Below are 10,433 nucleotides of genomic sequence, written 5' to 3' on the forward strand. Positions count from 1 at the left end.
TGATATTGTGACGAGAAAAAAGAAAAAAAAGTGTGTCACATTAGATTGGATAGAGAGAAAGGATGGGAGAGGAGGGGAGGAGTAGGGGGGATAGGAAGGGCAGCAGAATAGAATAGACAATATGATTGATGTATTTACATTACATGTATGTATTATATGTCAAAATACATTCTGCTGTCATGTATGACTAAAAAAAAAATAAACCGTATGGTTAAAAAAAAAAATGATTCACAACATCTTCTCAAACTTAGAAAGAGAAGCTGAGGTGCTGAGAAGATATGTGTGATTACAACCCAAATCAAAGTTGCAGCCTGTCTTAAGTGACCTCCCTTCAGAAGGCTCCTCTGAGGATGGAACTATACCTTCCCATTGTCCACTCTACAGAAAAAATGGAAAACCACTGATAGCAGTACATGGAAGTTCATTATTCACTAGCCCAGGACTGTCTTCTAAAAATATGTAACTAGGATACACACACACACACACACACATTGTTGAATAGATTGTGATGTTGAGAGCCACAGCCAAAGGGGCCCCAGCAAACTTCCAGCTGCCAGCTAATGATTGGCTCACAGCGGCCCCAGCAAACTTCTAGCTGCCAACTGATTGGCTCCTCTGCAGTGATGCTCATTGGGCTGTTTCCCCACCCTTTCAGACCACAGAGCTGCTCATTGGGGGACTTTGTTTGGCTCTGCCCACGTGACCCAGCCAATCAGCCTCAAGAGCAGGAGGAGAGGGGGAGGTGGGGAGGCTTATGGGAAGCCGGTGGTGGCAGTTGGGCTCTGAAGATTTTTCTTGAGGAGCTGTGTGGTTTGGTGTGTGTGTTCTAAAAATAAAGTTTGTTTCTTTTGACAAATGGCTCCTGAATTGTGCCCAGTCAGACTGCAGCAATGTAACTAGGATACACACACACACTCGCGCGCGCGCACACACACACACACATTGTTGAATAGATTGTCTGATGGTTGGTAAGGTTGCAACAGAGAATAAAACCTGAAGGCAAAAAACACTGGAATGTAATGCAACACTGTAAGTTTTGGAATATTGAGAAGTTTCTATACAACCTATCCTTTACTGGGTTGCTTAAAAGAAAATAATGATGCAAAACTATTAAATTATATTTTCAAAGAATTTGGTGTAAAATTATTTTCCCCCTCTATCTGGGATTCTGTTCTATTGCCACCTTAGACAAAGACCTCTCTATCATCTCTTACCCTCAATAACTAATTTAGTTCTCTCCTTCCACTTTTACAAACTGTTTCCCAAAGCAGCAGCCTATGTGAATCTTCTAAGAAGTTTTTAGAACTTCTAAAGTCTGAAAACCAAGACTTCCTTTTATCAGTAATGGTGGACCAGGTTAGTCAGATCAACCTTCCTGCTAAAAACAACTCAAAGAAAGAAAAACAGGACAAAATACCAAAAAAAAAAAAAAATTTTAATTCAATTAAGAGATGTCAAAAAAATAAGGAATTATCATGTCAGAAAGTTCAGGGAAATTTTGAAGGATTAAGAAGGCAACAGAGCCACTATTGCCATGAAGACTCTCGCATATTCTCAAAACGCCAGTCTTTGTTTTGACAGCGTACAGAAATCAAAGCAAGGGCTGGTGGAGTAGGTAGTTTAATAAGAGGCTGTGTTAAGCTCTAAGGGTCCTCACCTGGAGTGTCGGGGAAGAAACGTGTGACTTTCTTCCAACAAAGAGAATGTGACAAAGTGATGGGATGTCACTCCCAGGATGGTTATGTTATAAAAGATGAGGTCTTATTAGTAGACTCAGTCTCCCTCTGTTGCTGGCTTCGAAGAAATAAGCTTTTATCAACTAAGTTAGGGAAACTTACACATTAAGGAATTCAGGCAGCTTCTAGCAAGAAATTAAAGCTACACATTCAAGAAACCATGAATCTCAGCAAAAAGAAAAGAAATATACACCTAGAACATCACAGAAAAACTGTAGAAAATCAAAGAAAAAAAGTTTAAAAGCTGCTAGAGGATAGAATACATTTAAAGAAAAGAACATGGTATATAGGAGATACTCAGTAAGTATTTGTTAAATGAATAAACAATGACACTACATTTGGAGTTATTTAGCTCTATGATCTCTGTCACTTGACCTCTTCGAAACTCAGACTCTTAACCTATAAAATGCAAATAAAAAACTTTTTTAATAAAGACAAGTATGAGAACTGAATTTGTATTGCATTATATATAAAACTCCTAGCATAATATAATATCCTAGTGTATATTGTGTGCTCCTGTTCTAGGCATATTCTGTTCCAAATTTGGGTTTCTAATCTATTCCATGGAAATTCACTCTATAACTTAGGTCTGTAGTCCTGGCATTCTTCATGGCTCCAAACATGTATCTTGAAATATTTTTACATCTAAAACACATTTCCTTGTTTCCATCACAAAGGACTGGGAGCCAGGCATTCTCCCAGCAGGTAGGTGCATGCTATAATCCCAGTGGCTCTAAAGGCTGAGGCCCAAGGATGATGAGTTCAAAGTCAGCCTCAGCAACTTAGCAAGGCCCTAAGCAACTCAGTGAAACCCTGTCTCTAAATAAAATAGAAAAAAGGGATGGAGATGTGGCTCAGTGGTTAAGCACCCAGGGTTCAATCCCTGATATCAAAAATAAAAATAAAGGAATGGGAGCTTCAATAAAAGTACTTATTTTGCAATAACACCTGTTCAGCCACAGGAAAAAAAAAAGCAAATGGAACAAACATCTAAATTAAAGTGTGTCTAATAATTCCCTGACCTAAAAATGTGCTCGGCAATATTTTCAAAATTTCCATCATTGTAAGAATTACCTGGGGCATTTATTATTATTATATACTTCTCAGTTTTTTTCCCCTGGACAATCTGATTATTTAGATTTAGGGCAAACTCAGGAATCTGACTTTTAACAAACACTCAGATACCTCTTACCTGCATGGAATATTGGGAATATGGGTAGGAGATAAGGGTTACCACACTGGCCATACCCACTAATTAATCTGAGTGAGCCAATATTTCCCACTACCAGAAACAAGGAGAGATTGCAGGCTAGATCTGTGAAGGTGGATGTACAATGTTCTGAACTCACTTCACTCACTTTAATTCACTCACTTTGGGAAGATATAGGTATACACGAAATATTTTAAGGCAAATAGACTTTGCTTGCATTGAATGGGCAAAATAGTTTTTGATTGTGGGGAATCTGAGATGTTTGTGAAGGAAGTGCCCTCTGAGTTGAACTACTCTATAGAGCTCTAGCAAGTAAACATTAAAAGAAAATGGAATTTCAAGACAGGAAAATAGTTTTGAGCAAATGAAGAAAGGCCGAAAATATCAGCTTCAATTGAGTAAAAGCAAGGAAATTGAGCTATTTCTCCCTTCCCTGCAGGAAAAGTGTTGTGCTAAGAAAATTATAAGATATAAAAGGAAAGGTAGAAATGAGTGGATGGTTTGAAAACCCAGTACAGAGATTTGATCACATTAGGAGAGATAATGGATGAGAAAAGGGAGTGGAAACCTGAAAAATCTGCTAAGATTAGGACCCCCTGAGACAGAGAAAGCCCCTGATTTGCTCCTGTCTCAAGATTTGTTCCTGATTGAACAATCAATCATCTCACTTTTAAGAGTCACTTTCTGATGCCATAACGGACCAGAAAATCCTGAGGTATTAGCCCTAAAATGCCAAAATCCTTGATAATCCACTCCAGTGAGATTTTTAACACTCTCTGGGTATTCTGACCCTTGCCTAAGGACCTAGCATTTTTCATTCATTCAGATGTCCTATTTGTTCCTACAGCAGTAAAAAGACAATGTCTCTTTTTCATCAGTAATTTCTTCTACCCAAAATGTTTTCCCTTTCCCTTCATTTGATCAACTTATTATATTCTTTTGCTCAGGTCTCTGTTAAAATATTTGTTTTACTAAAAGAAACCTTTCCTGCTTCCTTAAGTTGTCTTCCATCCATTATCTCTTATATTCCTTTTAGTTTTCTTTCCAACACATACAAGTATTTAAGATTGAATACTTATTTGTTTTTGTGCTCCTTCCTTTCACACAGTAAATCCCATGACCCTGTGGCCCTTGCCAGTCTTTAATCGGTACCTAACCAAGTCACCCTCTCATCATTAATGCTTGTTTTAAAAAGAGAGGCAAGAAGAATCATAACCTTAATAATCATTAGCTGGAGGCCTTGGCATACCTTTTGTCCCAAGATTTTGCATTTTTTTTCCCCTGTCCTCTCCTAGAATGTATGCCTGGGTTCAAATCCTTATGCCAATCAACATTTACTTTGTTCCAATGGATCAATTATCTATACTGCTCAAATCTCAGTGTCCTTTTCCTATAAAACTGAGATGATAACAATTCCCTACCTTATGAGATTGTTGAAATGATTATGAGAGAATCCATGTAAAATATCCAATAGAATGCCTGGAAAATACTGATTGCCACTATTATTGTTAATAACTGATAACCTCTAAGATTCAAGCTATTGGGCTTTTTTCACAATAAAATCCTCATTTTGTTTATATAGAAAAGGTTCTTATAAATCAGTAAGAAAGGTGTTGGGGTTGTGGCTCAGTGGTTGAGCACTCGCCTAGCACATGCAAGGCACTGGGTTCACTCCTCACCACCACATAAAATAAATAAATAAAGGTATTGTGTCCAACTACAACTAAAAAATTTTAAAAATCAATAATAAAATATAAACACAACAGAAAAGTGGGCCAGGATATTAAATACGAAACTTCACAGAAAGAAATAGGCTTATAATTTTTAAATACGTATTATCAAAGTAGAGAGGAGGGAAAGGGGCAGGTTCTCAGATACTCCTGTGACTTCTTTTTCACTGTTTCTCCCTTTTGTGTTAGGGAAAGAGAAAAGCGAAAAAGCAAGTGTCCCCTTGCTTGACTGGTGACTCTGAGCTCCCGCCTGAGTGGTTACTCTTTCACTGACTAACACAGACTGTCATGATGGTCTCTGTAAGGCAAGCATCCAAATTCAGGCACTCCAGGAACACATATTTGGTTCTTTTGAGGTCAAATATCTCCTTAACTCTTATGCCCCTTAATGTCCCCCCACCAGAAATTTATTTCTAGGAATTTCCAGTGACACATCATGAGCATTCTCCTTTACCACCTCCTGCTATTGTTTTCTTTGTTCCTTTCTTGGGGGTCCTTTCATGCCTACCCTAAGATACTGCTACCAGGATTTCACTACTCTGAAGCCATGGCATTCCCCCTAAGTGTGAGGAGAACACCTTCACCCTTGCATAGAAGCCCACTCTGTGCCACAGAGATTCAAGATAAGTGGAATAATGCTTGAACGGAGAGTCTGAAAAGGACTCCCCTAGGGAGACTTGATTGGTGAAGGCCCTTCCTCTGCTGGAAGTGGTCCCAGAACCTGACCCTGGGACAGTATTGGGGCTTACCATCCTCATTCCATCTCCCCCGTTCTCTATGCATTCCTTTCTTTAAGGTGTTACCTTCTTTAATGTGTGATCCAGGAGGATCTGTATCTCCTGGAAGGTTGCTAGAAATAAGGATCTCAGACCCACCACAGACCTTCAAAATCAGAACCTGTGCTTTCACAGGACCCCCAGGTGATTCTTATACACATGCAAGTTTGAGAAATACTGCTATACGGGACAGAAATTTGGGGGTTTCCTGCTGCATTTATTCACATTTAAGTTAATTTTTAGTACCCAAAACTCCATCTCCCCACTTTTCGCATATGTTCTTCATTGTGTAAGCATCCTTGGATACTGAGCCAGCCAGTCTGTATGGTTTGCTACAGTAGTGCTACAGGATTCCATTTAATCAGCCTAACATCAGTTCATTGTAGATAATTCTTTTATATATACGCAATATTATATAGGCTTACATACACACACGTTTATGATAAATGGCAGATTTTGAAGGACTATTAACATCATCTGCACCCATAACTCCAGAATACCCTATTCTGCAGATAAGTTTCAAAACATTTCAATATATTGTGAAGGATAAAATTATTGTAATGCACCTACTTTGTTAGAAAATGCACATAAACACTCACCATGCTTAGAAATAAAGAGCACAACTCAGAGGATCTTTGGCAGGCTTCCTGGAACATTAGTCTCAAAATGCAGAGAACTGCCATGTAAGTTTTTTAGATTCGTTGCATCTTCTGTCGCCTTTGATCATTCCATGGTTTTGACAGCCAGATAAGCCAACCCTTTTTTTTTTCTTTTCTTTTCTGACAAACAAGCCCTATCCCTAGAACTTTTTGTCTGATGAATACCATGAAATATTCAGTATTTGAAGCCACTATTAGAAGACCCTCTTTTTTAAAAAAGTGAAATCCTATTAATATTTTCCAGGTTGACTGCTGTGGTTGATCAGTTCCTCAGAGCCTGCAGGGCTTTTTCTGTTTGGGAAAACCCCAAGACAGAAATTTTTAAATCCCTGTAAAATAGTGGCAGGCTTACTGGAGGTTGGGAAAGAGAGTCTGCCTTTTTTTGGAGCTAACTTGCCAGGTCATTATGCTAAAAGGGTGGCCTTTGAAAGAATGTAATCATAAAGTGACTTTATTTCCTTTTCTGCTCCCTCTGATTAAAGGCTAATTTCTTCCTTGTCCCTTAATGAAACCTCAGGTGAGTTCTCATAGCTTTTCTAAATACTCAGAAGAATAAGCCCTCCAGTCATTTTTAGTCATAAAGCAGTCTCATTTCAGTAGTTAAAATGTCCACTCCCATGTAACAGTCAAAGCTCTGAACTTTATTTAAGACAAATATTTCTCCTTTCTCTCCTTCCCAGCCCAGACTGATTCCGTCTGGAAAACTGCAGTGAAGGGATGGTGGGGTGGGGTGGGGTGGGGTGGGGGGCAACGGGGCACAGGCTTACCTGGCTTCTTTCCCATTAAGCCATTGTAGAGTATGGATCCTGTGGATCCTGCAGGGTTTGGGTGGAGGTAGTAGATAGGCAGAGTGATCGGGAAAAAGACCTTCGTTCAAGGGCACTGGAGTGCTTGGTGATCCAGTGGAGTCCTTTTCAGAATCTCCGTTCAAGAATTATACCACTTGACTTATCTTGAATCTCTGTGGCACAGAGTGGGCTTCTATGCAAGGGTGAAGCTGTTCTCTTCACACTTAGGGGGAATGTCATGGCTTTTTTTATGGTGTTTTGATGTTTTATGGTCTTGGTGGGCATGCAGTATGGGTTCCATCTCTATGGGGCACTTATGTGGGCCCTCCAAATTGGTTCCACTGAAGACACTAGCCTATAACACCTGCCTTGCTTCCAGCTCTACTGACTTCAGCATTTGATTCTCACCCATATGCTCTAGACTTCAACCCATTTCTTCTAACCAGAAACCCACTTGGGTGGGGGCTCCTTGAAAACAGCCTTCATGTTCACTTTTTCCTTTCCCTAGCTGGTCCACAAAAGGTATAAGTTCTGCTTTTAGTGGTTTAGATGCTCCTCTTCACTTGACAAACAGGCTCCAGCCACTATCTTTTGCCTGTGATCTTTCTCTGACACACTCAAATACCAGACACACTGGCCCTTTCAGTTCTAAGGGACACTGTTTTCCAGCTGATGCCTCAAAGCCTGGTATCGCACAACCCTTGAGATGCAGGGGAGCTGCCCCCAACCCCACCCCAGGGTGAGAAGGTAGGAGGGAAAACGCCACTGTGCCTCAACCATTTTCCCAAAGTCTCTTTGTAAGTCCTTCAACATTAATCCTAGAGGGGTGGAGAGGTGGGTGTTAATAAAAGATTCCCAAAACCTTTTGGTCCTGCACAGGTGACCTAGTGCCCCTCCTTGAAGTAAGGGGACTTGATGCCTACTCTTTTTTCCTTTGCTTCTGGACTTCAATCATATTCAAGCCAGAGCCCATTTTAACACCATGCCATGCTCTCTAGAGCACAGTAACATTTCATTTTAAAGAGCAGAGAGGAGAAGGAAGCACCTCTGCCATTTTTAAGCACTATTCTAAATGTGAATTATAGGCTGCCTTCTGTAATTCTCCCTGTATGTTTGTGTGAGAATTCCTTTTTTTCTTTCCTTTACCGGTGAGAAATGAGATTGGGCAACTTATGACCTTGGGTCAAAAATAATTTTTATATAGGGGCTGCACAGAAGTTGAAAGTAGTTAAAGAAGAAAATGCCTTTAGATTTGCAGGTATTTTCTTTCCATATTGGAAGCTGAAGTGAGGGAGACTTTAAACAAATTCAAGTTTTGAAAAATCACTCAGGATTTCAGCTGACATGGTGGCTCAAGCCTGTAATCCCAGCAGTTTGGGAGGTTGAGGCAGGAGGATGACAAGTTTGAGCCCAGCTTTAGCAACTAAGGAAGGCTCTATGCAATTTAGTGAGACCCTATCACTATCTCGAAATACAAAAATAATAATAAAAGGCCTAGGGATGTTGCTTATTGATTAAGTGCCCCTGGGTTCAATCCCCAATACCAAAAACAAACAACAAAAAATAACATTGGGATTTCAGAAACATGGAAGGAGAGTTGTTTTTGTTTCTTTCCATTGTGTGTGACCTGACTAGGGATTTTGTTGATTCTGGGTCGGGTTCCTGGCCAGGTTGGGTGAAACCAGTGGGGCTGTTTGGAGAGTTATAAACATAATCCTGGAGTAATAAGGTAGGGCCTGGGGATGACTATATTACAAGCGGGCCCAATAGGACCATATCTTTCTGGTATAGAAGATGACACCAGCATCTCAACCTTAATAATAATCTTTTGTAAGGAAACATTTGAGCTTCAACAAAAAATGCATTGTCAGTAGCCCCCCACACCCTGCCATTTGAATCTGATTCTGTAGGAGCTGTCTTATAATTCTAAATTATAGATAATAGCAATGCAAAACACCATTCCCTTGACCTCTCCCCACAAAAGACAGTTTTGTTTCCATTTACACATGCATCTTTGCTATTTTTTCTAATGTTAATGTTTGTCTACTCATTTTGTGTTCTGGTTGTGGTTTTAGCTGATTCATAGGTAATGATCCTGAGTGGCAGCAAAGACTGAGAATTTAATTTTGTGATATGACCACTTGGTGATCTCTAGAAATGGATTAATAATTTATGGAGGTCTATTCTCTGTTGCAAAGAACAATAGAGAATCTGGAATATTCGTCTTTTTTGCCTGTCTACTTTTTTGGGCCCAAATCAGTGAAGAATCTCAGGATTACAGATTCTTGATTGATTTGGGCTCAGGATTCCCGCATGAAAGAGAAGAGATCCCTCAAACATGGACTGGTGAGGTTTTGAGTTACTGTATTTACCCCTAAGCCATGACTACAATTTTAAGTTGAAACTATAAGTTCTCTTCATCTGTCTCTGTGTCTGTAATTTAGAAAGGCCTTTACCTCTCATTGTGTTTGTAAAATTTTCCTCTCCCTAGAGGGTATTAACAAATTCAATTATAAAATCTTGTGTTGAAGGAACTCTTTTCTGATTTTCTAATGGAGATAATAAACACTTACACTAAGAGAATATTCCCAAAATACCCAGAAAAAAATAGTAGAATTGAACTTCTAATACTTGAAATATTCTTCATCAAAAATTATTTCTACAGAAATTAAGGCAGCATAACGTGTCAAAATATATTCTACTGTCATGTATAACTAATAAGAACAAATAAAAACATATTAAATAAAATAAAAAAGAAAGAAACTAAGGCAGCCAGATGCAGTGGCACATACCTGTAATCCCAGGGACTCAGGAGGCTGAGGCTGGAGGATTCCAAGTTCAAAACCAGCCTTAGCAATTTAGAGAGACCCTGTCTCAAAATAAAGTAAAAAGAGTTGGGATGTGGCTCAGTGGTTAAGGGCCCCTTTCCTGGGTTCAATCTCTGGTACCACCAAAAACAAAAAAGAGGGGGGTGGCACAAAGAAAAGAAAAAAGAAATTAAAGCAATATTTTAAGTTCAAAAATTTAGGTTAATCTTTGGAAAAGGAGTCTAGTTCAATATTTAGGACTAAAAAAAACATTTTCTCTGACTTATTAGTGTCAAGTATAATAGTAACAATGTTCTACTTGGATGTGTTTTTTCTAAACTTTTACAGTTTTACTGGCTATAAGCTAATATTACTCCTAATGTTTAAGATTATAAAAACTCTATGGTGTTTATCTAAATAAAATCATTATTCCTACAATTTTTTAATTTCAACAGTACTTTTGTATTATGTCCACTTAAAGATGATGTCCAAGAACTTTAGGTCACTTAAAACCCTATTAATGAGTTGAAATTGAGTTAATTAATTGGTAATCATTTGGGTACCAAGATCATTCCTAAGAAGATAAGATTACTGCTGTATTGATTATCAAGCATGATTTTAAGCTTTTGTGAAGTTTTCAATTGTTTTTTTAATATTTATTTTTTTAGGTGTAGATGGACATAACACAATGCCTTTATTTTTATGTGGTGCTGAGGATTGAACCCAG

This window comes from Callospermophilus lateralis, chromosome 2 (genome assembly GCF_048772815.1).
Source record: "Callospermophilus lateralis isolate mCalLat2 chromosome 2, mCalLat2.hap1, whole genome shotgun sequence".
NCBI classification, from domain to species: Eukaryota; Metazoa; Chordata; class Mammalia; order Rodentia; family Sciuridae; genus Callospermophilus; species Callospermophilus lateralis.